At 41.8% G+C, this 27,954-nt stretch overlaps 1 protein-coding gene across 4 annotated transcripts in view; it reads left to right on the plus strand.

The window, feature by feature from the left end:
- The first annotated feature begins 702 nt into the window (after positions 1–702).
- Positions 703–27,954, plus strand: part of NUSAP1 (nucleolar and spindle associated protein 1) — a 91,709-nt gene continuing 64,457 nt past the window's right edge. The window contains exons 1-4 of one of the 4 annotated variants that reach the window (XR_004000003.1): positions 760–847; positions 9,562–9,655; positions 12,382–13,221; positions 23,554–27,572. The gene's annotated coding sequence lies outside the window, so the exon portion shown is untranslated. The other 3 variants (XR_004000006.1, XR_004000004.1, XR_004000005.1) reach the window with 3 other exon arrangements.

The following is a 27,954-nucleotide window of genomic DNA, read 5'->3' on the forward strand; positions in this document are numbered from 1 at the left end:
TTAGGACAACTATATTTTAGACAATGTGTAAAGGTTTGAAACATAGGGGGGTTCCTGTGGAAAAACTCGAAGGGGGCCAATCTAGGATTTAGCTTTAGCTTTTTCTTTAAGGTGGGAATGGGGCACAAGTGCACATAAGTTTTACCCCCTCCCTTGTACGAATACTGAGAGGGATACTAGCCTAGCTGCCAGGCCGGCTCTGGGATGTCTGTCCTAGCTGATAGGGCGGGGCAGGCGTTGCTGGTGGTACTACGCGTTCCCTGGCACAACAGGTTCCAGTCCCATGCGGGCGAATGGGGCGACCACCTCGGGCAGTGTGGGGCTTTCCCCCTAAAACAGCCTTGAGTGAGGTGGGCGCCACAACCTTCGACGCCTTCGGTAAGGCCTGGGCTCCGACCCGCTGGCCTCACTCCCTAGTAGCAGTGCCGCCCCCCTCCCGACTGCCTTTCCCGCGCACTCACACGAACACATGTTTAATTCTAAACGGCCCCTTTAAATATAGGTGTGGGGGAGGGGTGGGAGGTTGAGGGAGAGGGGAGGTCTTATCCCACGGGGTAACCAATACTTTCGCAAAAAGGTGCTCCTCTTCTGACCAATCAGAGGAGAGAGTTGTGCAGGCTAGCGCCAAGTACTTCTGACGGATGCATCCACTGACAAATGCTCGTCGAAGGCGGAAGGATGACGACGCGATGCCCGATAGGTTGGCTCTCGAGTGGGCGGGGCTGGAGGCGGTGGGTGCCTGAGCCCCCAGCTGGGTGGCCGAGGTGAGCGGGGGAAGATGGCGGAGTGAGAGGAAGAGGCGGAGGGAGAGGGCCGGCCCCGGCCCGGCGGCCTCGGCCAGGGGCAGGTAAACGGAGCGGGGACCGACTGCCTGAGGAGCGGGAGTGAGCCTGGCTAGCGGCGGGACCTCACCGCTCCCTGATTGGGCTGGGCCCGGGTATCTATGTACCCGCCTCTCCTTCCTGCACCCTGATTGGGCTGGGCCTGGCCGGGTACGAATTCCGGCTGGTACTCGCTCAGGTTAAGTACCTGCCCCACCCCACCCCTCTTAATCCCTGAGCGGGCTGGACCCGGTCACAGGCACGTCTCCAGTCTCCTCCCCCGGCTTGTGTGTTTGTGTGATTGGTATTCCCCTGACTAGGCTGGGTGTCTGTGTGCCCCCTCCTCGCCATCTCATCCCCACTTCCTCAGCCCGGCAAATTGTGTGTATTAGCGATGCTCCAAAACTGGAGCCTCAGCATTCCAGGGGGAGTGTTTAATTCGATTCCCCGCATCTGAATGTCTCGCATACACACGCTAGTTTACTCAAGTTAATAATTCTCCTCCAGAAGCTACCCGGCTGCTGTGGTTTATATCGCCTATCTTTAGCCTTATCGCTGTTGTACTTTAATACTAATGTAGTTCAAGGGTTCGTAGAAAACCATAGCAGAAATAGTTTGGAGTGCTGGTTTAAAGGGCGCTGAATTCAAGTCTGTCTGAATGAGGAGAGCTCGAATACACACTGAAGAAGTCTGAATAACTTTAGAGACGCTGGAAGTATGGATAACCCAGAGTGATGCATTAGATACAGAGTTGTTAGTCGGCTGCAGCAGATGGTTAGAAAAACGTATTTCCTGCTTAGTAAATCAGCTGTAATGTAATGTTCAGAGAACAGCTGCAACTGTTGATGTGCATGTGGCAGAAAAATTAAAACACATAATTTGAATTTAGTCTATTCAGCTGGTGAAAAGAGTGCTGAATGTTTCAGATTACAAAAATAGAGAGGATTGAAAATTACACTATTAAAAGATTGTATCTTTTATACATGAAGTCTGTATCTTAGTGGAACTCTGTTAAATTGATGACTTCACCACCTACTTTTTCTTCCTCTGTTTTCTGTGAGTGTGTTGCATTGGGTGAGGGGTGCACACAAGGGAATGGATTTCAGATGTTTAAAATTCAAAGTCAGGATTCACAAACAATCCTACAGCAGTAAAGGTGATTGTATGCATCCTGGAGAGAGGGAAATATTAACAAGAAAATTGATTTCAGTTTCAAGTTTCCAAATGATTATTGAAGACAGCAGCCAGGAAAGTATTCTAAAAACAATGGGAAAATTCACATAATACAATATTATTTAAAAACAGGCTTCCCCTTTTCCAGATTTGTAACTTGTTGCCAAGGTCAATGTACTTACTAAATTATGCATGTAGGCCTTTGCTCTGATGTGGTAAAAGAACGTTTTTCATAGAATCATAGGGTTAGAAGGGACCATGGGGTCATCTAGTCCAGCGTGTCTCAAACATGGCCACCAGGAGCTTTTTCTTTCTGCCACAGCCCCCTGAAGCCACAAATATCAGAGGAGCAGGCAACCAGTATGAGTTCCTGAGGGCATTGGTGTTCAGGCTTCGGGCTTCAGCCTGGGGGTGATGGTCTGCAGGCTCCAGCCACAGGGTAGCTGGCTCCAGGCCCTAGCTGCAGGGCTCTGGGCTGTGACTGTGGCCACATGACAGCAAGCACCAGCCCCAGGCTCACCACCACTCCCCGTCACCCCGGCCCCTGCTGCCTCCTGCCCACCTCCCCATCTAGAGTTTAGTTTGTTCCTTGACTTGCCAGGTCTAAGAAGACTTTCCTGTGAAAATTGATATTTCTAGGTTTGCTAATATCACTTTTCACAGCAGACTCAGTAGCTAGCTGAGAGCTGTGAAAGGTGATATTAACAAACATACAAATATCACTTTTCACAGCAGCAGATTTACTACTTAGCAAGTCTTTAATAAAAAAAAAAGACAGGAACATAAAAAGCACCTTAATTGAGTTTTTATTTTATTTAGGTCCAGTAAAGAATAGAGACAACTGTACATTTTTTTTATTGTTGAGTCTGCAAAAAAAAAACAAACCCCTACGTAAATAAATTACAATTTGGACATGTATATGTGCATATTTATTTGTTTTTCCTAAAGTTAATTATTTTAGGAAAAATTGTCAGAGCGGCCACCAGCAAGAGTTGGCAGCCACACTCTTGAGGTCCCCAAAAATGTTGTGATAACCCCTGATCTAGTCTAACCCTCTGCCTAAGATGCAGGATTTGTTGTGTAACCCATCCATGACAGTTGGCTATCCAGCCTCCTTTTGAAAACCTCCAGCGAAAGAACTTCCACAATTTTTACTCAGTTAAATCTGTAAATGATTAATACAATAAGTATAGAATTCTTGGTGTTTAATTTGGTAATGCTGTCATTAAATTTTCAGTTTGCTGTAGAATTTGATGTTGAAAATACATCACTACATTGTACTTTTCAGGAGGAAGGTAGGTAGGTAAGTAGAGGACATTTGAAGTTTCGGACACCTGTGGAAAACATGGCAGGATATTTGAAATTAGATGCATGTTCCTGATAAAATAACTAGACGTGAAATAGTTATCGATGTCCATAATTAAATTATACTATATTTAAGTTCGAATTAACTGTTGTTTTAGGTTGTATGCATATTCAAGAAGACTGCACTCATATTCTCTCAGTTTGTATTAGGAAGATTTTCTTACAAGAAATCTTTCTTTTTCAAATTAAAGCTTAAATTCTGTTCTCTTCGATTCTGCAAGAGGTGAATATATTGCTAGGATATTCTAGAATAAATATGGACATGCTTCTGACTAGAATGAACAGAATAATAAGAAGCCAAGTAACTCCCTCCGCCTTCACATGCTTGCACTCACCACATCTGCTCAACCCAGGATAGGAGTACGTACATTGAACATGGATTAATGATTACATTAAGCTGCATTGGCTCCCCAAAAGCTGCAGAAAATAAAACCTAATAATCTTGTTCCCGTGGGCGAGGGGCTGGTGGGGACTGAGGACCTGACTGTCAATGTTCTAAACTCCCTTGTCCAGCGGGGGCTAAAAATGCTGCCTGAATCTGAAGAGTTGCTGTTGAGCAATTTCTATCTTCCTTTCCCTGTCAGGAGGATTTGTTTGAGGAACTCAGGAGATTATCTGTGTCCATCCCTCTACCTTCATAGGTCAACATAGTCTTTGAGAAGGAAAAATAAAGGGAAGTTCTCTGAAATAAATTTTTCTGACCTTGATTCTGTTTTATTTTTCCTCATTATTGCATAGCATGGTGTTCTGGCTTCTTTTTAAAACCTCTCTCTAGAATACAATAGCAGGAGAGTGAAGGACATTCATTTCTGGACTGATTGTAAGCTCCTATTGGAGCATTTTGTGGCCAGGCTTCAAGTGCTTGAGATGCCATTAACTTCTTCAGCGAAAACATGGAATCCTAGTTCAGATGGTGTTTTTTACACGAACTTTCCCCTTACTATTCTGTTTCTATTCCGCACTGATGTGAAAATCAAGATACTCCTTCTTACCTAATTGACAGTAAAAATAAATAAATCTGCAGTTAGAAGTTTGTTCACATTTTTGTTGCTGATGCAGAAGGCAGAATGGAATCCAACTTATGCTGCCGGAGAACATGAGCAAAATCTTTTATCAAAGAATACAAAAGAAAATACTAGAAGCAATACAAAAAGCAGATCTGTCAAGAAGCTGCCATTTTTAGTTGCTCAGTTTTCTGACCAAAACTGCATTTTAAATCAATATTTGTGATAGAAAAGGAGGATCTGAAGGAAAAATTAACTCTCGGGACCATTGCTTATGAAACCATTAGAGCCTAGCAGGTAGTGTAGTGCTCATGTATATTCCCTCAAATCAAAAACATGGTTAAAAAGCAGTTAAACTCTAATTGGCAATTTCCTGGAAAAACTAGTTTAGGACAGGGTGCTGGTAAATACTGTCTTAAACTTGGTTTGAACTGGAAAAATAATTGTACTGGTGTCTAGCAAGTTCAGCAAACACAGAATGAATCTTTTGAAACTATGGATACATCCATTAAAAATAGAGGAATAGACTTGGTCTGTCCACTACATCATTTAGTCTTCTGCTACAAAATGGTGCCTGGCCAAATGGATCTAGACTGGTAGTCTGCAACTTTTTGTGCTTCTGATCGCTTAATGCTTCAAGTGTGCAATCCTGCATTATTGTCATTTTCATATAATCAAATGTTTTTTACTTTTGTTTATATAATATTGAAAACTGAAATATGTGATAACATGTATAACTTCCTTGAGAAAATATCAAACTAAATTGTATACAAACCTTCTGATATTTAGTATTATAATTATATGTATTTGTATTATGTCCACTGCAGTTGTACTTTATTTGTATTACCCTAAATTAATTACAAATCTACTGCCTTATGTAACCACAGTTTGACTATGTAACTAAAACTAATTGAAATGAGGTGTGCATTGACAAAATAGAAAATAGAAATAGAAAATGCCTTAAACAGAGACTGTTTTTTCCCATGATGGTAAAAACCACCTCTCATAAATACCATGCCACCCCTGGTTTATTTAACTTGCTTACGTGAGCATGCCACTGGTGCAACCATGAAAAACAGGAAATCCATAGTTAGTAGTCTTCTGTAATCTTGATTTTTGCCTTCTCCATGCTTCCTTGCCTACATCCGTCACACATGACCTTCAATCACTATGCCTTTGTGTGCACTCACAAACCTATGTTACTTCTTTTCTGCACCCCCATCCATTCCAAACCCATTCTCTTCTCCAGATATCAGCCCTTGCTGCCCTGCTTGGCAAAGCACAGCTGGTCAGGCAGGTGGTATTGGAAAAACAAGTACCTGGTGGATCTGAACAGTTCTGTTGTCTAATCTGGACAAAACTCAAATTATCTTGAATTAGGAGACTAAGAGCTTGTCTACACAGGGAAATTCACTGGCATAATTATACCACTGTAGTTATACTAGTATAACTGCTTGTGTGGACAGTCTTGTTCTAGTCTGAGTGCCTTTTTCCAGTTTAGCTTATACCATTTCCAAAGTAACATAAACTAACTGGAAAAGTGCAATGTTTCACCTTAATAAGGGTGTCCACATGAAGTTATACCAGTATAATTATGCTGGTAAATTTTCCCATGCTACTTAATCTTAACTTTGGAGTTGCTACTGACACCTCCATAAATAACAGAAAAGTAATTATCAAAAGGACACCTTACTATTATATGTGTTCCATACAAAGCTTTAAAGTTGTAATTGCTTTGTTTACTGGCAACAAAATAAGTCTTTAAATTTAAAGGTGAACTGTATCTTATTCTGCCTCATGCTTCCGTATGTGCTGGCTAACTTTAATTTTTAATGATGCTGTATGGAGGGCAGAGTGAGAGCACTTGCATGCAAATTGTAGTATTTTAGAAACCACCTTAAGTTTTCAGTGCTGGCAGCTGGAAAATCTGATTGTCTTGTAAACTAAGCACCTTTTTGTGGAAGCTATTGAAGTCTAGTATCGAACAACAATGCACTTTTAGAATCCCATTTTCCTTTGCCAATAGCACATTAACCTCATGATGGTAAATAGGTACGTCAGTAGGAATGCTGGCTGGGATGGGAAGAAACTCCAGTAAATAGGCTTGGCAAAATTAGAATTTTTTTTCATATTTTGACAGCTTTTATCAATTGAACCTTCACCCACCCCCTCCCATTTTTAAGTATTTTAATTTTTACAGTTGGGGTGGGTAAGGCTGGGGTTAGGATTAGGGCAGTGCTAACAGCAGGGCTACAGGAGCCTCCCTGAGTGGCTGAGGGGTCCAAGACACCAGGGTGCAAGGTGCGGGAGAGGCTGTGGTCCTGGCCTGTGGAGCAGATTCTCCAAGTTTGGAGCTGCAAGGAGGATGAACCCCTCCGCTGTGAGGAAGGTCACCCTGTTGCTGAGCAGTTCTGACCAGAGATGGCTCCCACCTTCCTGGCACGTGAGTGAGGGAGTGTGGTCATGACAGTGGAGCTGCTGAGGGGTCCCTGCATGGCAGCGGGGCTGGTGACACTCAATCCCTTTGGCAGAAGGTGCGGGGGAGGCTGGCATCCTGACTGGGTGGAGCAGAACCAACACCACCCTTCCCCTCCCCCCACCCTTCCGTGAGTTGAGATCACACTGTTGCTGAAATGGCTTCTGCCTGGGGGATGGAGACATTCAGCAGTGGAGTGGGCTCCTCTGTCATTGGGGACAATTCCTCCTCCTGCTCCTTGCAGCCTTGGCTGGGTGGTCTCTGATCCGCTAGGCCAGGATGACTACAGCCTGTCCCGCACCTTGTGCCTGCAGGGATTGGGCAGCACGTCCCTGCAGCCATGCAGGGAGCCGTCTACACCTCCCATGTCATGGCCACATTTCTGCCACAAGGGAGCTGCCAATCCCTGCAGGTGCAAATTGTGAGGAAGGCTGTGGTCTTGGCGGGGCAGAGCAGAGACCTCTGACATTCCCTGATGGTGAGTGAGAGAGTGGGTCTGTAGCAGCGGGGCAGAGGGCTCCCTGCACTGCCCCAGAAGCCATTCAGCACCTTGCGACCTCGCCCTCAGCTAGGTGAGTCCTCCTTCTTGCAGTCCTAGTCTCTGCTCTGCCCTGCCAGGTCTGCAGCCTCCCCCCACACCTTATGCCTGCAAGGATCAGGTGTCACAGGCCCTGAGGCAGCACAGGGATTCATCTGCACCTCTTACTCCTGTGTGACACCAGGGGTGCAGAGGGCTTGTTTCTTCCATTGATTTCGGTGTCAGCTAAACTGGATGTTTACTGACAGTTATCAACTAAAATTAAATCCTGTGCTGCATACCTGTAAATTACTAATCTTATGACCAAACAATCCTCTTTTTGTAAGTAGCAACGTTTTAAAGAAGTGTTCACTAATTTTAAGTAAACTTCATTCACTTGTGCCTGATTTTCAGAAGTTCAGAGCACCTGCAGTTTCCATTGATGTTAGTGTGATTAATGGTTCCACATCACCTCTGAAAATCAGGTAGAAAGGATGTCAAGCTGAGCATCCTAAAAATTAAATATGAAGTTAGTGGATATGTCTGAAAATTTTGTCCGTAGCAAATTGAGGTATATTACTAGTTGATGCTACCTGTGGGAGTGTGATGTTTAGATTCACCCATGAAAGCTTATGCTCCAATACATCTGTTAGGTGCCACAGGACACTCTGTTGCTTTTTACAGATCCAGACTAACACAGCTACCTTTCTGATACATTAGTAGTTGAGGCGCTGATTTGCATTATGTAATTATGAAAAGGTGGCAGCAGCAGGTGAAATATTAAAAATGTGACTTATTTTAATATGTAGTTCACTCGTAGTCTCAGGTCTTACTTTGCTCATTCTAACATCTCTTGGAAATTGTCTCCTCTTTCCTTTGGTCATGATGCATAGGCTTCTGAGAGCTCAGGCTCACTATTCTTTATCAAATCAATCATCCTTTTATGAAAGACTTAATGTTGTGTTCCGTGCTCTCAAAATTATCTATTGTATATTTAGTTGGATTTGAGAGTGTCAAATTCTGACCTTTACAATGTGAAAATGTAAGGACTAATTTGAGAAAATAGAGCTAGAAATCACAGTAGATCACAGTGGATTGTATCTTGGCTAAAGGTTCTGGCTCTTCTCTGCCTGTGAAAATGTTCTGCAATGCAGGAGGAGGAGAATAAAAGGATCAGAATGCTTTCGTGTTTTGGGAGTTGGGTTATGTTGGGAGTGTTTTTTAATTGTGTAAGCTCTGTGTAATGAAGCAACCCTGCTTACAGGTGATCCAGCATTCTACCAGTTGGGTTGTCAGCATCACATTCTTGAGGCCTGATATTATTCCTTCCCCCTACAACTCTTTAGACAGGCATTAAAGATATGTTTGTTTTATCAATCTGCAATAATTCCATTCACCTCAGTTTCTAAGAAATCTCACTCCCAGTGTGTTGAGCAATTATCACCATAAAAAAAATTTCTTACAGAACAATTCCAGTTAAAAGCAGTGTGGGCAGTAATGTAGTGTACCCCTAGTGCTCCAAGTGAGCTCTTCTGTGCATGGATTTACTGGTGTTCTTAATGAGGTATGGATATGTACATTTTAGGAGGTTGAGGAGTACAGTGTTTACTCTTGGTGGAATTCTGCACCAAAAAATTAAAAAATCTGCAAAAGTCTGTATATTTTATTTGTCAAGATAACACAATATAATCATACCATGTTTCAATTATTTTTGGTTATTTATTTCAAAATACCTATCAGCAAGTATGTCTGTAACAATACAGACAACAAAAAAGATTCAGGAAATGTTTTTTGACAAATAGATTCCTTACTAGGCATATTTAATACATAACTATGAGTAATAATTTATTTAAACAACAATATAGAACCATATTTCCCACACCCCTCAGAAGCAGAGCAAAGGCTTGGGGGAGTCAGGGGTAATGAAGGAGCTGAGGGAGAGGGAAGTAAATTGCTGAGAAAGAGCCTCCGTGTGAACTTGGAGAGCTGTTGGGTTTGGGTGGAAAAGTATGGAACAGTTTGGGGGGGGGGGGGCTGGGGAGAGGGCAGGGAAGGATTGTTAGGGAGCTTCCTCCAGCAGATCCTGGCTGACCCCTAGCCTCTTCCATTCAGTCAGGCACATCTGCCCTCATACAGAAATGTTGTTCTTGCTTTGCTCTTTTGTTTGTTTTATGTATTTATTATCAACCTTGCTGTGCTAATCAGGTTCACCTGTGTTCCATTTTGAGTGCCAATCAGCAAACTGAAAAGGAAGGGCTCTGGGTGGAAAATGATGGCACAGGTGGCCATGAGATTAAGGGTAAGTATAAACTGTTTCTTTTTGGTTTCTGATTTTTTTTATTTTTTTTTTTAAAGTGAGTCCCAGGGGGAATTGGCTTTCCTTGGGATGCTATAGGGGTACTGGACTGTTACCAGAGTGTCTGCTTGGGTTGCTCCTGATAACTGAGCCTGATTTAATTATTTATTCCAGCAAGAACAAATGCTATTTGCATTCTCTTTTATGCTGGTGTTTAATATTTGACATTTTGACTAACAAATTCCAGGGCTTTGATTTCATTTTTGTCTCTTGCAATGAGGAAAGATGTTTTTGCAGTTAAGGCAAAAAACAGGGGGTCAGGAAACACTGGATTCTGTTTCTAGGTCACCATAGACTTCGGGTGCGACATTAAGCAAGTCACTCATCCTCTCTGCCACAGTTACGCCATCTGTATAATGAGAATAAGACCTTCCTACTTATATGGGTATGATGATGATGTGAAATTCATTAATATTTGTGAAGTGCTTTGAACTCCTTGGTGAGAAAGTTAGAGAGATGTGTACAATAGTTGTGTTTTTCTTATCCACATAATATCCATCCTCTCTTTTTCAATATGGGACCCTAACTACGCCACTGTGACGGTGCTGCCTGTGGGAGCCAGCTGAGGTCACTCAATCAGAGTTAACTGCAAACAAAACGGGGCAGACAAACCCCAAACGCTGGTGGTTATTCCAATACTTAGATTTACCAGCCAGCACAAAACAGCTTCTATAGTACCTCACTGGTTACTTAGAAGTCCAAACCACGCAGTTTCCTTAAAGTGCCCAGCCTCAGGCCTCCATCCAGACACACCTATCAGATATGATGATTCCTAAAAATCTTACTTCATCATATAAAAGAAAAGGTTCTTCCAATCCCAAAGGATCAGCCACATACCCAGGTCCAATTATCACTTAGATTTTATCCACAATACACGCTACAGCCAATTCTTATTAACTAAGCTAAAATTTATTAGAAAAGAAAAGAGTGTGTTGGTTGAAAGATCAATATACATACAGACTTGAATTCAATTCTTGAGGTTCAGATATATAGTAAAGGTGAGCTTGTAGTAGCCAAAAGTCCTTTTAGAAATAGTCCATAGGGTATAGTCCAATGTCCATATTCAGGGTGGCTCCAGTCAATGACTGGGGATCTCAATCCTTGTGGCTTAAGGTTTCCCCCTCTTGAAACCCAAAGCAGATCTGAGATGAAGGATTGTGTCCCAGGCTTCTTATACATTTCCAGCAGCCTTTCAGCCTGAGAAAACAATAGGCTTAACTCCTTCTTCCAAACATCCTGGCAATTAACACAGAGTAATTTATCCATTAAACAGTTCAGATACGGGTTACCACAACCTTCAAAAAGACACATAGACAATAATACTATTTCACTCGAGTATCATCATAAATGCTAATATTCCTTTTTTGATCTTTGAATTAAAACTATAGCAATAGACAAGACTTGTTTGCTGACATCCCAAGACCTGAGCAAACATCTACCCTTCTACCTCTAACAGTGCATTTCAAAGCTCTATTCATTTACATATCTTTCTAACCAGTCCTTAAGGTTCACCCATGGGTCAGGTCAGTCGGTGAGGTGAGTTAATTAACTCTTTCTGGCCCTGTCACCTTTCACTGAGATATTATATTATACTCATAACGTCACATATGGGTATGATGATGATGTGAAATTCATTAATATTTGTGAAGTGCTTTGAACTCCTTGGTGAGAAAGTTAGAGAGATGTGTACAATAGTTGTGTTTTTCTTATCCACCTAATATCCATCCACTCCTTTTCAATATGGGACCCTAAAATGTTAAATAGAAGATTAATTTCAGCTATTTGCCAAGCAAGGAATGAAGGTGATATAGAGCAGGGAGGGAGACATAGGCAAGGAAAAACCAGATAAAGGGGGGAAGAGGATAATGGAGGAAGAATAAAAACTGGTGTGTATATGAAATCTTCCCCCTTTCCCACATTGCACCATAGAGAGGGTGATTGATGGGCTTCCTGCTATAGAAGAGAAAAATGATCTCTTGGCAGCAACATGGTTGTGACCCTACACAGTTTCATCTTGCCAGTAATGCTGGTATCATCAGTTTAAAACAAAGACTTCATTTCAAACTGCCACTATGATCAGTGAGGCCAAGGAAGTTCTAGTGGTGCAGGAGCATAGGTGTAGTCACACTGCGATTCTCGCTCTTGAGTGAATGAAGAAGAGCAAGTGGGAGCAGGAAAAGTACCTAACTTGTGTGTTCTTACAACCACTATGAACATCTTTCTTCACTTGTGGTATTCATAGACTTGTAGATTGTGGTTAATTAGCTCCTGGTTTATGGTACCTGTTTGTTTTGAAATTGTGGCCAAATACACAATCAAGGTGCAGTGTGTGTATTCTTTTCCCAGCACCACACTTCCCTTGCTACAGTATATTTCTGTGTCACAATTAAGAGATGACATAGCTACCTACCACTTTCCCAACAGTGTGATATTTGTTGCTGGACACACTGCTTCTGTGTGAGCAAGTAAGTTTTTAGTTCAGTATATCTGTAGTGTTTAGTTAGAACGCTTAAGAACTTCAAGTCTAGCTATCATTGCTGTTTGTGCAACGTCCTGATCCTGTGTAAACTGAAATCAGATTTTGAAGAAGTGAACTTCTGAGCAATTTAATTGAGTTAATTTCATTCTGTTCTCTGTTATTCCTTCTGTTTTTCCTTTTGTGTTTTCAGGTCTGTTCCTGGCATCCCAGAAGAAGTTATTCTGTTACTTTTGCTTAGAAAACTGATCATAGACAGTAAATGGTGGATGCTCCACTACTGGTGAAGAAAAGTCTTTTCCTTATCTCCATGGTGTGTAATGAGGAAGTATTCTTCTCTTTATGTTTCAACTTCTTAAACCAGCATTTGATGTATGGAGCCTGCACCAGCTGGCTTCCCCCGTAGGAGCACACTGCAAGCATTTTACCAATCCTTACAAGCAAGCAACTGAAATCAATGTTTAATATGTTCCTGAAATGATGTCTTCAGAGTTTTTGAGCTCTGTTTTGCACCCTAGAGAAGATTTTTACAAGCATGCTCACGCAGAAACCAGTTTTCTTGAATGGTATCTCCTTTCTATATCTTAGGAGGGTAACATCTTCTCACACTGTGTCCTATTGGAGAACCAAGTAAATGGATAATGCATCTGCATGTGATGCTGTGCCAAGCTATTTCAACATGTGTGAAAGGTTGCAACAAGAATACATTTCCACCCTGATGTGAGGAACAAACTTAAAAAAAAAAAAAAAAAAAATCCACAATCCTGGAAAATCCCATAACGAGGATGTCCTAATCCAGAACAAAGAACTGACTTTGTAGATAAATATCTCAATGTCACCTCGTGAAGCAGCTAATGCACAGAAACAAATACATAATTACCTTGTCCATCATGGATGAATGAATCATCACATTCTGTGATCAAACGTATTTGCATGTGTAAATCCACATAACCAGTGAATGTGAAGAGCTTTCACCAGGAAAAGAAGTTGCTCTGCACTGTCTCTGTTTGTAGCAAGCCCCTTCCCTAAGAAGGTGAATCTGAGAACCCCTAGTGCTAAATTTGATCCTATAGTGTTCGGGTTACATTGTACCTCCAGTCTTCTCCAGCAGCTTCAGCAGCAAAAGGAACAAAAAACTCTCTGTGATCCAAGAGATGGGACAGAACTTCTTTTTAATAAAGGAACTGGCCTCTGGTAGGATGGGAGAGGCTACAAATGTAATGCTCCAACTCGTCCCCGCAGGGTCCTGAGTGCAGTTTATAACTTCTTCATACAGCTGATGGAGTTGGTTTTTAACTCTCCTTTGGCTACTGGAGAACTGGGAAGAGTACTCTTCCAGGGTGTAGATGGGAGGTCTGATGGAGAAACAAGTTCAGAGAGAGCAGAAATGCTGAAGGAAGTGTGCTCTTTTTCTGGCTCCTCCTGTATCTCCATCCCAAACTAAGGAGGAGATCATGGTTCTCACGTGTTTACACCAGATTCTTTGTCTTCATCACTTGTGACTTTTATACGGGATGTTTTCCTTCCATTTTAGATAGAAGCTTTGTGTTGTTTAGTTGCTCTCTGCAGTGGTTGCCTGTATGGTCAATGAGGTTTCTTGGTGGAAAGGCCATAATTGGTTTATCTGTTTTCTTCTGCTTGAACCTGGACCTCTTCATAGTGCACCTTATTCCAAGCTTGTGTTAATGTGAATTTAGCAAATGTGATTTGCTGATTTTAAAAAAATACAATTTCAGATCTGGACCGAAAAAGGGGTATAGGCTCTGTTTATATTCTTTTTTTGTTTTCTTTTAGAAAACCACTGGAGAGAGTCAGGCAGCCTAAAAATGGCTTTTTTTAAAAAAAAGCTGAAATTCTATTTAGCTTCTGGTGATGAGTAGCGAGAGCAACATTTTATGACTGGTAGAGAAGGGAAGGAGTTATAGAAGGATGGGGAAGAGAGAATCTCTAAAGAAACTTTTTCTTATCTGTCTAATCTATCGTAGTGGAAGTTGAAGGAGAACAAATTCTGGAGTTGAACAGACTCATGCACTGGCTTTGGTCCTGCTCTTCCCTCCTGGGAATAAAGTTGTATAGAGCCACAGTGAACTTGTGTTGTGACAGTAAGGTTTAATTACATCTTTTCCTGTTTTGTGCTCTCTTGGAGAGAAAAATCAGTCTCATTGGGTAGGAAATGTTGAGCTATACATTTCATGCTGAAAACAACACAAGATGTAATGGCATCAGAATATAATAAGCACCAATGCAGCACAGTCAGCTGCGTTTATTGTTCACTTAGAGAAATGATTATATTCGTCCTGGGTAGGCAGTTGGGCTGGTTTCGTTTAAATACAGTGCAGTCTCTTGCCAAATCGATTTTTGAGTGTTAAAGACAACTAGAAAAATACATTCCCTTTTAGGGCCGCCTCTTACTAAAGTCAGTGAGATTTTGAATTGATTTCAGTAGAGGCAGGATCAGGCTGTTAGTGAGGGAAATCTCTGCTGTCAATGTCACAGGTTTAGATGTGATTAGAAGGCATCCGTTATGGCAAATGTGTGTTAAGCCTGGTGATTCTTTTCACCTTCCTGACTCCATTTGCCCTCCTTCTGACATAACCACTTGCAGCTGTTTCTAGCACAGCTTGATAGAAAATTTGATATTGTTTCCCATATGTTGTAAAAGGTAGAGAATGGACTCTGAAGAAGGTGGACACACTTTAGCCCACTTTGCCACATTGATAGGAATAATTGTCTCTGCGCTCTGCCTTATAATGAAAAAATGGAAACAAATGTTGACTTTCCCTGCCTGCCCCCTAACATGTAACCACTTGATTACTTTTTAAGATAGGGCTAATATTCTGTGGTGTCACAGGATGCAGTTGTGCATGCGCAAAAGAACCCACCCCAGTATGCTTCCTGCCAGCTTCTTTATGAAACTACTGTGCCAGGCAATACTGCCTCAGCCTTTAGACTTTGCTCTGCTTTTGTTTCTCCATGTTGGTTGGAAATCTTCCCGTATGAAAGGTTAAACAAATAAATAAGGGGCATGTGCAATAGATATATATACATATATATATATTTTAATACTTGTGGACAAAATGATGTTACAAGTTGTTTGAAAACAACAAAATCACCAATGTCTTCCATTTTGAGATGTGTATAGTTCCATAAGCATTAGTGCTTCGTAGCAAACTGTAGTGCCATGTTAGGATCAATGCATGAGCCTAGTAGTATTTTTACAATTTCAGAGTGGCAAATTATTGATAATAAACAATAATGTAACTAACAGTAGAAAGTAGACAGTAACAGATGTTATGAACGTGGTCTAAAGATGCAGTATCCTTCTTAGGCAGTCGTAGTGACAATGCTATCTTTGGAACCAGAATTTATTAAATTGATGGGCTGTGTGGAATAATAGCTGACTTTTTTTTGTATTGTTTTTGGTAAAGTCTATCCAGGCTAAACAGTAAACTGTGAGCATCCAGACTAATCATCTCTTCGTCCATATAAAGTGAACTGCAAGACAGATCCAGGACACACACCAGATTGACAATGGCATTTGTTTCCTTTTAGTCTTAATGAAACACCCTAAACTGTTGTTGCAGACTCTTATTTTCATGTAGACCGCTTCATTACTACCCATCCCATCCATCATACAGAAGCTGAAGAGCCACTGTATGTGTTTTATAGGCAACTCTGCCACCTTCTCGTATGGGTATAATTAGTGAGCTCTGTTAACTATTGAGCAGAGTAATTTTACAGAAATAACTGTTTAAAAAATATGATACTAATGTTAATCTTAATTAGTAAGACTAGTTAAATTATTAAATTCAAATTGCTGTCTACAAGTTTTGTCTATTTTGTACACTAAGAGTCCTAAATTATAGATTGACACTTCCAGTACTTTTCCTAGCTATCTGATTTCTTTTTTAACTGCATGGCAGTTTTCTCTCTCTCTCCACAATGCCTCTCCCTCTACTTTCTGAGAATGGAAAGCTGAGCTAGGTGAAATCCAAATGGTTTATCACTAAGGATAAGATTTTGTTGTGGAAGTCATAAATTCTGTGACTTTCAGAGACCTCTGTGACATTTTCCCTTCAGTTTCAGCCCTGCGTCCGGGGCGGTGGGGCTAGAGTTGTCAGCTGGCGGGGGCTCTGTGCCACTGCAGGTGCAGGGGCCGCACTGCCGTCAGGCACTGCAGGCAGCGGGTCCCGCATCTCTGAGCCACCGTGAGCAGAAGGGACTGTCGCTGTCAGCTGCTATGGACAGTGAGGGCCCCAGAGCTCTCAGTCACTGCCACTGGAGCCAGCAGCAGCTGCAGGAGCCTTGGAGCTGTCAACCACAGTGGGTGCTGGAGCTCCCCCCTCCTCCAACTGCAGGGCTTGGGCTTCAGTTGTCCCCTGGTCAGTTCCCCCTTCCCCATTATTTTTAGTAAAAGTCAGAGACAGATCATGGGCTTCCCTGAATTTTTTTTATTGCGCGTGACCTGTCCCTGACTTTTACTAAAAATAACTGTGACAAAATCTTAACTTTATCACTTTCTCAGGCAGTTTAGGCTACTGAAGCAAGAGATGGAAATGACTCCCAACCCAGGTTTGCAACAATCAGTACCGTATCTATCTGATTTCCTGGAATAGCTTTTTTATTGCTGTCACTATTGTTTTTCACTCACCTCTGTTTTAAAAATAACAGACTGCTGTCATCTATAAGAGGATACTGCATCTTTTCTTGAGACCTGCCTGTAAATGGCCACCTGGATAAAATGAGTAGCTTGGGTTTCTGAGTTGATCTAGTTTAATTAAATGGGCAAAATGTATTGAGATACAAAACCAGTGATTCTTGCAGAGTTAATTATGTAATAAAAGACAGAGTCTCTGCATATTCCGTCTCTCCATGTATATTGGGCAGGTGGGCTGTTTACAGTAGAGCTCTGGGAACTGTGCTCAAAGCTAGTTCAGTTCTGAACAAAAGTAGCTATACCACTGAATCAAGTAGTTTAGTGCTTGGGGGAATCAATTGATTAAAAAATACCTCTGAAACTGGAATGCAAAATAGCACAGTATGTAGGGGGAAATATCCCTGATGCAAACAAAGCCATAAAAAGATTTAATAAAACTAGAATTTTAGTAGCAATAACTGTTTTGCATGTAATAGTAACTAACTTGCATTAGTAAGATTGTACAGTAGAATAAGTGGTAATAACCAAATAAGTTTGTGGTGTGTGCTGCAGGGAGTTGCATGAAGAGAACAATGTCTCTTTTTAAGAAGATAGAAGAATTCCTCTTACTGTTCCCCTCTTTTGAGGGAATATGGCTCTTAAATACCATGGTGATGAGCCTGGTATAAAACCTGGATAACTATAGGCCATGCATCGGAATTAGTGCATGTAGGGGAAGAGTGGGCAGTTGTGTTTGAGTGACTGGTTTCCCTATTGTTTGTTTTGTAGTGTAGCATGTGCAGTACCTCTGAGAGGAAAGTGCTGAGATGAAGAAGACCCGTTTCCTACAGTTGGAAAGCATAATTCAAGCTTTTATTGGAGAGAGGAGTTTTTGTTTTTGTAAAAAGAAACTAAGTAGAGCTGTGACAGGTCCTAAAAAGAAAGTATTGCAAAATGTTGACAACCCAAATGTTTGTTCTGCAGGGACAGAATTGCAGGATTTATTTCAAAAGACTATCCTACTTCCTCTTTTAAAATTTTAAGCACAAACTGGCCATATGCTTCCATTTAAGATTAAAACTGTTTTCTGTTCACCTTTTGAGTTTTGCAAAGCCAATTGCAGTAGATTCTCTGGTAAGGCAGAGGAGAATTGATCTGCTGCTGTGGTACTTGTCCCTGGCAACTATTAGAGGGGCATTGAAAAGAGCCCATGGAGTTTTAAAATACAGCCCACAGCTGACCTTGTCTTCAGTACAGAAGTGTAGCCTGCAGAGAATATACAGCTCAGCATGCCATGTTCTGTCCTGAGTTGAATTATTAAACCAAAGTGTGTGTTGATCCATGTGGTGGCTTAATCTCTTTGATCAGGATGGGATATTGCATGCTACCATCTGTAGTGTCAGAGAGTGGCTGAACTTTGCTTCATTATTTAATAAACTCGTGGGGCCATTTGTCCCCTGGCAAGTTGATAACATGACCCCGTGTTGAGCCAAAATGTGGGCACCCCTGATATAATGTAACCAAGATGGATGTATGGATAAGTAGTTAAGTGTTAGCAAGTAGGGCATATCCAATAGTAGTCTTGGACATGAAAACCTGTGATCTGAAAGATGGTGATTTGAAATAAATTCCAGCTATTACATTATTATTAAAACAGGAAACATACCAAGAGGAGACCTTAACTTGATCATGTCTTAGTCATACTACATGGTATTAGACCAGCCATATACAATTACGAAAGTCTAATTGCCAGTCTTTTACCATACTAATGAAAACACTGTCTTGCTCATATTTCCAGAATATGTAGTTTTCCTAGCTGAGTAGAGTTTTTTGCAAGACTGTGTTACACAGTTACAATGAAAACTTTAAGGCTATTGGCTTGTTGCTGCCAGTGCAGACTTTCTGGTGTACTATTCTCCAGGGGTGACTAAATTTCCAAGGACTGCTCACAGCAGCACTGTCAGAGATCCAGCTGACCCTAAGGCTACTGAGCTGTGGTATGATTCCCTCCCAAGCCCTTGATTCTGCTTTGTTTTGCAAGCAAGGAAAAGATCAGATAATGTGATGGTTGTCAAGTAGTGCTATGCTAATACTAGGTCTAAGCAGCGCTAAGTCTAGATCAGAAGTGTATGGACTGTGCAGAAACCTGTGGTCTGCTGTTTTGCTCACTGGTGCTGCTGGAGAAGTTCTAGCCAGTACCTGTGCTGTGAATTGCAGCTCTTGCTCAATACAGCTGGCTGTTAAAGATCTTCTCAGCACTAAGAAATCCTTGTGGCAAATTTTTGGGAATAGACAGCTGTGGCAAGCTTCAGGACAATGATATTTTAAATAGGGCTTCACTACCAGCTCTGCTGTCAAGGTTATTTTCAGGGTTTTATGGAAGTACTCCGTAATAATGAGAGAACAGAACCTTTTCTGCGGAAGTTTGTCAGTGCTCCTAGAGACCCCTTTTCCCCCTGCATTGCAGTGACCCTCCTTTCAGCTGTGAATGGAGACTAGCTGAGATTTCCTTCCAAGCCCATTCGTACAGCTTTTTACTTGAGCCAGAGTGGCTATATGTCGGGCAATTTCAGGTGCAGCCTTTCCTCCCAAAGGTTCAGCATGTTGCCTCCACAGTATGGCCAGGCTAAGGCACCAAGGGCCACTTACATAGCAGTGCAGAATGCTACCTATGGACACCCCCCACCCTCCCACATTTTCCTTCAGTCTGCTTTGCACTTTTTCCTGAAGTTTGACTTTAGAATAATGTGTATACATACACAGCATAAGTAAAGGATATGTCTGGCAGTAAACCTACATACAAAGCAGTCACAGTATACCCAAATTCTCTAAAGCTTACTTTTTATCTTTACTGTCAGATGTTCTAACTTGCTGTAGCACATGTCCTGTGTAAATTCTGTTTTCTCTCCAAACTGAATGTGTGTTTGCAGGGCAACTAAGAGAATGTTCATTTGTGAAGCTCTAGGCACAAGGAACTGCATGGAAAAAATGAGGAAGAATGGCACAGGCCCACAAATCAAGTTTTATAGAGCTAGTATTCTAATTATGCATGATTCAAAATGTCTAGTGTTACATAGTTATTACCAGTAAATTCAGATATGCATTTATTCATAATGAAGCAATAGGAACTAATATACCAATAGCTTGAACTTACTGCTTTGATTCTCAAATGTTGTTTTTTAGAGAATGCACTGCCTCTGTAGAGAAAGGGGCAGATTATACAGATAGGGACAGAAGCATGGCACCAAAACTGCATATCAGGAACGAGGATCATCAGAACTCGCCTTTTTAACCTCTTGCCTGGTTCACATGTGGCCCTGAGCATGTAAAAAACAGGGCATGAACTAAGCATATTTAGTGGCGAGATGAGGTTTCTCAGCTGCTGCAATTGTAGCAAACAGAAAGGTGCAGAGTTTCCCAGGGTGTGGGGAGGGCAGCAGGTGAAATCCAAGTTGGATAACAAAAACTGCCTCAAAGTAAACTGAATGTAGGATTTGCTTGACAATAGGTGAAAGAGGTCTTGGCCTAGTGAGGTAAATTTTTTGGAGGGGGTTGAAATCAATAAGCACAGTCCACATATTTCAGGTGTTGAATAGCTTTTTAATATATTTTCAGGTAACTCTTTAGCCACATAGGCCACTGTATTGAAGCATACTGGTATGAACCAGCAGTCATGGCACCCTGTAAGAATGAACCTGAAGTTTTTGACAAATTTGTGTTTTTATTTTGTTGAGCTCTGTGACTAAGTTTTTTTTAAAAGTTATAAAATGAGATTTGCTCAGTGGATGTCCTGACCTCTAGCAACATAGGTGACAATGTTTTGTTCTTAATTTCACTGATTGAAAAAAGTGATTGACATGAGAACACTAATGAAAATCAGGTGCCATCTATTTGTTTGCAAACTTTTACTATGTTTTCTGCAAAGAATATTCCTCGAGCCACTTTGTAGGTGTTTGGGGAAAATTTCTGCTGAGAATGTTTTAAAAAAAAAAATGTTATGGTATCTGTAGCAGAGCACAAGAACTAATGCTGCTTTTCCTAGACTGAAGCATGTAAACTCATAGAAGCTCTCAGACTGAGACAATTAGCCTGCAAGATTCCTTCCTTCTATCTTATTACGGCTACATCTAACTTTGCAGGAGGACCTAGTTTATGTGAAAATCCCTCTGTCAGAAATTCCCTTCTGTTTCTTTGAACAAACAGAATGGGGCAAGAGGAAGGGTTTATGGGTCAAGTTAACACCTGTCTACGTTCTTAGCCAGAGTAATACAAGTACACCCATGCTTGCAGGTTTGGTGTGGGGGCCATATATTTTTTTCTCGTTGTTCTTTCCTTAGATATAGAGTAGTTGCCAAATGAAAAAGGGAATATTAAGGTTTACTCTGTGGTGATAGTATAAAATACAGTCTGAATATGGTTGAAATTTTTCCTTTGGGCCAACTTCTGTAGGCAAAAAGGAATGGTTAAAACATGTTTAACCCAAGTGGTGAACCATGCCACTAAAACCCTACTGGACATCCTTCAGGACTACTCTTCAGTTTAAAATCCTGCATTAGTACTTTTTTTTTCCCATTTTTTTTTCTAAATAAGGCCTGGTCTGCACTTAAAATTTAGGTCAACATAGTAACAGCACTCAGAGTGTAAAAAATCTACACCCCTGAATGTTGCAGCTATGCTGACATAAACCCCCTATGGCTAGGTAGACAGAAGAGTAACAGTAGCTAGGTTAAGAATTAAAGTTGGTGGAGTTACTACAGTGACAGAAAAAACTCTTCCATTGTTGTAATGTACACTGCAGTTGTGCCACTGTAATATTCGTAGTGTAGATGTTGCTTGAGGGGTAAGCAGTTAGTGTATTTACAAATACACACTTATTTCCCTTCTAAACAAAAAGGAAATAAAACTTCATTGTAAATAATCTTTGTGAGGCACATGGTGGAAGAGCAGAGGAGAAGTGTTGAAGGTGGTCTTCAGCTCCAACATAGGAAGGGGATAGAGTAGATGCCTTTAAAAATAATTTTTTGTCCTTAAGTTTGGAAACTAGGTTAGAGAATACTGAACTTCTGATGGTATGATCACATTTTTATTGTACTCAATAGACCATGCACAAGAAAGATTAGTGAAGGAATTTAGTGGTAACACTGGAAACCATTTACTCCATTGCATAGTGTGTTTTATGTGGTAATACTGAAAATTTCTCCCTGTATATAGCTGAAGTTTTCCAAAAGGCAGCTTGCTTTTATATCTATGCATCTTTGGGGATTTGAAGAAAAGACTTTATTCTTTTGACACTGTAAAGAGGAACTGTTTAAAAATGAACTTGGAAACTCTGCACCTGTATACAATTTTTTTTAGCAATAAAGCAGCACGGGCTGAGAATGCACTGAAATCTCATTGTGTGTCATTTGTTAGGAAAAGAAGACAAGCTAGAAGGTAGCCATGTTGTTTCAGGTGGAACTGGTAGTTCTGCCTAATAAGGTTACCTGACCCTTCTCATTTATAAGACCTTGTTTTCAGAGTTATAAACAACTCTGCCAAAACTTTAATGTGCGTCAGGCTGAATTATTTTGAAAAACTTCAGCCAAAATGATTCAGCCATTTACAAGAACACAGCTAGGGAAATGTACTTGGTTTTGCACACACTTAAAACATTTCTGATGACTTTTTTTCTTTTAAAATCTCTAGTACCCAATTTGGCAGATGGCCTTTGTCAGGGATGTGCCTTTTGCCATTCCTATGAAAATCTGCCCAAATTTGTTCAAGTTAAATCATTTTGAAAAATCAGTTTGCTCATTTTCAGTAGATTTTAGCAGCTACACCCCCTGATGCTTCAGTCCACATTGGGCATGCTCCAGCCCAGTGTTGAGCAGGACTATCTATACAATTGTAGCTCTGGACTGCACTGGGTAATTCTGTACTCACACCACGCATCCCCATCCCCAGAGCAGTCCATAGGAGGAAGTTGCCTGATCTGAATGCAGAGGGAACAAAAGCTCAGTGTGATTAGGACAGGTAGCCTGAGGAGAGGGGGACAGAAACTGGGACTGAAGGGGGAGAGGGAAATTGAAACTGGGGGTTGGAGTGGTGAGGGAGAATGGAACTGAAGATCAGTGGAGGTGGGGAAAGAGATCAGTTAGGAACTAGCATGTATACATGGGAGAAGTGGGACTGTTTGGACAAGGAGACTGGGACAATGGAGGTGATGGGCACACTGGGAATGGCTAAGTAAGGAAGATGGGAGTGGGATTAGGAGCAGGGAAGAGACGGAACTGGGACACAAGGGATAGAAAGGAGTCTGTGACCATTAGAGAACAGTCTCCTCCAGAGTCAGGAATGGAACCCAAGATTGCTTTTCTCAGCTGTCAGCAAATATCTGGGAAATCCACTGCCTGAGTGTCCAGTCCCCATCTAGCACTGGTCCACAGAAAGGATGAGACCCTACTATTGCTAATCAGTTACTGTAGTAGCTCAATTGGCAGAGGTTGGTGTGGTAGACGTAAAGGTTTCAACACTGCTGACAACCTGTGTGGGTGGTGGTATCATGCCACATAATGGAATTTTGATTTTAAAAACCTAGGAACCTGCATACACAAACTACATTAACCTTGCAGAGTCATACTCAAGTTAGGAAATGCCAGAATTAAGGTTTCCTGTGCAATGTCAGCTAATTCCCCAGTGTGCATGCATTGAGAGTATCTTTTAATTACATGATCACATTCTGTTCCACAGGAACCCCTGCCTCCCATCAGTGCACAGGATAGACGTCCTTTGGCAATGAATCAGAGTTGTGTAGTGAAGGAGGCTATTGCCAATAGGACCCTGCCTCATTTGTTGCAGAAGTTGGAAAGTATATACTGAAAAAGGCAGTGGATGGCAGAAAGAGAAGGGATGGCCTTATAGTTAAGGCAGTTGAATGCTCTTCTGGAGAATTGGATTCTGTCCCATTCCTGTGATGCTAGGCAAGTCAGTAAACCAAAAACTTCTCAAAGGTGGTTTTGGGTACCCAGTTTGAGACACCTAGGTGCAAGGATGTCAGTCTGCATGGGAATCCCCTTCTCACCTCCACCTCCTTTCTCAGCTGGAGCACTCATTTAAAAGATCATACAGATAGGCTCCACTACAGTGGTTCCTACACATCAGTGTCCTCAAACTTTGAGCAGTACCTTAGGCTTTACTTCCAACATCTCATTCAAGGCCAACCACAGTGATGTTGGACAATTGAACGAGCATGTACTATATAATCTGCCAAGGTTATGGAATTAATGCATAGCTCCATGAATACTTATCTCAGCAGTCTCTCTGATGGCATTATAGAACATTGATTGCAGACTTGCTGAGCAGATTTTTCCATCAAGACCACAGGTAAGAGCTGCCTTACCTGGGGTCTTCTGCAGGTAGACTGCTGCCATATTTTCCAACACTAAATGTCATCAGTTCTTAAGGTGGTGGAACATGGTTGCAACTCCCTGAGAGCAGCCTCCTTGCCCTTTGGGTCTCTTATGCGCTTTCCCCTTAATTCCACTGATCCACAAAGCCCGGCTCAAACCGAAATGAGAAAGCAGTGACCATTGTGGCTGAGGTATGGCTCCCAATCCTGACTGATCTGGCAACACGTCTGCCTCTTTGCTTCCCTTTAGTGACAGCCCCACCAACCCAAGGAGTTGAACTCCATAACCCACCCCAACCTATCATCCCTGCACCACAAGGCCTGGCTCCCTGATAGTTCTCAGGCCTAAAGCAGGGATGTTCTTCCGAAGTCCAGGTCAGTGCTATTAGATAGAAAATTTACCACACAAAAGACTTACCTGCAGAAGTGGAAGCATTTCTGGAAAGTGCACCCAACACTCCATATCTCCTACTTGTGTTCCTGTGATATCCATCCTCAGCTACCTCCTAGACCTGAAATTACTAGGGTTGTCCCTGACCTTGATTCATTTAGCTGCCATCACTGCACGCTATTTGTCAATTGATGGTTTCTCAGTCTTCACATATCATACAACAGCAAAATTCTTCAAGGGACTCTTTAACCTGTTGCCTTCAGTGTGGTAGCCTACCTCACCCTGGGACCTCAGTTCAGTGCCTTACATATTAAGGGTACATCTACACTAGAATAAAAGACCCAGGCTGTGGCTGGCCCAGATCGCTTGACTCAGGCTCATGGGGCTTAGGCTATAGGCCTAAAAATTGCTATGCAGATGTTTGGTCTCAGGCTAGAACCTGGGCTCCAAGACCTTCCCCCACTTGCAGTGCCCCAGAGCTTGGGCTCCCACCTGAGCCCTAACAGCTGCACAGCAATTTTGCAGCACCCCCTCCCCCACCCCAGAGCCACTTGACCTGGGCTAGCCATGGGTGTTCAATGTCTGCATAGACATAACCTAATAGGGTCTCCTTTTGAGCCCAAGGTGACTGGCTCACTGCTCTATCTGTCCTTCAGGACTTCATTTCTGGTGGCAATCACCTCAGCCAGGCTAGTGGAACTAGGAGCCCTCAAGCTGACCTCTCCTCCTCTATATACAGTTGTAGCCAGACAATTATATTGAATGTCCACCTTCACCTCTACCCTAAAGTTTCAGAGTTCCCCCATCAATCAGGATATTCAATTGCTGGCCTTTTCCCTAAGCCATACTTGCTCAGGGAAAAGACCAGGCTGGATGGAAGATGAGCCTAGGCTTCCTACCTTCATGTGAACTGAGCTCTTCAGAGTTCCCCCTGGAGGCTTTTTGTTTCCTTTGCTGAGAGGTCACCTGTCTCCTCTCAGATTTAGTGGTCCTCAGGTTGCATTTTGGCATCCTATGAGTCCACTGGTGTGCACCCCACCTCCTAGAGTCTCACTGCTAACTCTACTAGGGCTCAATCCATTTCCATTGCCCTCCTTAGGAAGGTACCCATTAACGACATTTTCAAGGCTGCCACCTGGCTCTCAGTTCACAAGTTTTCACAGCATTATACCTTACTCTGTGCTTCCAGAGTGGACGTGGCCTTTGGTGAAGCTGTTCTACACTGTGTCCTAGATCCCTCTCCTTGGTACTCTCCTCCTTAAGGTACTGCTCAGGAGTCTTATCACATGGAGCACCCCAAGGGACAATAACCAAAAAAGATTACTTACTTTGTACCATAACTGGAGTTTTTGGATATATTTTGTCCCTATGAGGTGCTCCACTATCCTACTTCTTTCCTCTCTGCTTCATAGTCTACCATGCTCTACAGCTGAGAAGGAACTGGAATGGTGCAGGTCCTCTCCTCCCTATATGCCCTTGTAGTCAAGCAAAGGGAGATGTACAGCACAGGCACAAACCCCCTTAACACATTTGAGTGCACAGGATTGTGCACATCCCTCATGTGAAGAACCCCTATGGACCAAACATGTCAAAGAATTATTACTGTACAAGTAACAACCTCTCCTTGCATAGGCCCTCTTAAAAGTGGTAGTTCCTAACTTTTGAGAGCTTGACTTTTGCAGTCTATGTTCTTTTAATGTAGCTTATGCATGTGATATACAAAATAGAATAGTGGTTCCCAAAGTGGGGTCCCACCATGTGTTATGCAGGGGGTCTGTCCCTTAAAGAGTACTGCAGGGAACCAGAATGGCATTCAGGCACTTTTAGCACATCCTTCGCAGAGTGTTACCTCTTTCACATGAGAAATTATGCTGGTGGGAGGGGCACTGTGATATTACCAGTACTCGCCCATTCAAGACTACACCATAAAATTGTAGTTAAAAATGAAAAAAGGGTAATGTGATAAAGACTCTGCAATTATTACAGGTTTGTTTTTGTTTTTTTGTTCCTTTGGGAGTCTTAATTATAAAATGTTTTAAAAATAAACTAACCTAATAGAATAACATGAAACTTGTGTATAAAAAATGAAGAGTCCAGGAAACTTCTTCGGATGTCAAAGGTTGGCAAAAAGTATGGGAACCACTGAAATAGAATGACCATTTGCCACTCCATAAAAACAGATGAATGTGCAATTATGGCCTCAGCTAGCATTAGTCATGCCTCTGTATTTTTATTTTCCTCATACAAAGCTAACAGGAGATACAATTTTGCTTAGAAACTCCAAAACAGCTAGTTTATGAAAAATGTTGTACCAGCATCATTAGTCTGATTGTTTGCTTTATCAGTCATCTTTTACTACACTGTCCTTGCTCCATTTTCTTCTCATCTTTTGTGTTTAGGGATAAAACTACCAAGCTGTAGCAGTAAGGTGTAGTCCACCTGTTTGCCCTTTACACTAAACACACACCTGTATGGCCTGACTTTCAGAGGTTACTTCAAACAGACCTAGGGGTGCTTAACACCTCTGAAAAATGCCAATAGTCTGTTGCTCCTTTTATGCGAGAGGGCTGGAGATAAACATTCAATTAAGCTTAGTTGTCACTGTCATTCTCCCTTTCAGTTATTTAACCTTCATAGGCAGCATTAAACATGCAAATAGCATGTTAAGAAAAGTTATAGCTCCTTTCAAAGCTTTCCCTGTGCAGATGCATTAGTCTCAACTCTAGAAGTAGAGAATTAACATCTCAGCAATGTGCAGTATAATTTCTCCCAGCCCTGACTAAACATTGCACAGTGAAACTGTAAACATTGTAACTGTAGTATTACAGATAGACTTAACAGGGCTCTCTGTACTCTGAGAAGCAGGAGCAGAATTCTTTAGCAAGCCTTCTGTTACAACAGACTCAGTTCTGCAATAGATCTCTCACACGGTAAACTACATAAAACAAGGAATAGCAGATTGACTGTACATTCAAAACAAGCTGCATATGGTAGTTAGAGTTCCTGCGTGGCAGGGGCTGCTCAGCATTGTGGAACAAGCACAAAGCACTGGATGTTTCTGATAAAATAATTTAAATGTTGACACAGTGCAGTGTCTAGGTAAAAGTGTCAACATCCTATTAAGATGTATGGGGCAGTTCATACCTCACAGCTATTGTATTGTCTGCAGTAATGACTGCCTGAATCTATTAATTTACATTCTTTTCACCTATAGAAGGATTTCTTCACACAGGAGAGTGGGATTTTGTAAGTGGAATTTTAGAACAGGAATGTGCTATAGAATACAGCAGGCTTTAATTGGAACTGAAGGAAAATGTTAAGGTTGAAACAGACAGTCCTCAAAGAGGACTGC

This window comes from Gopherus evgoodei, chromosome 4, assembly GCF_007399415.2.
Source record: "Gopherus evgoodei ecotype Sinaloan lineage chromosome 4, rGopEvg1_v1.p, whole genome shotgun sequence".
Taxonomy (NCBI): Eukaryota; Metazoa; Chordata; order Testudines; family Testudinidae; genus Gopherus; species Gopherus evgoodei.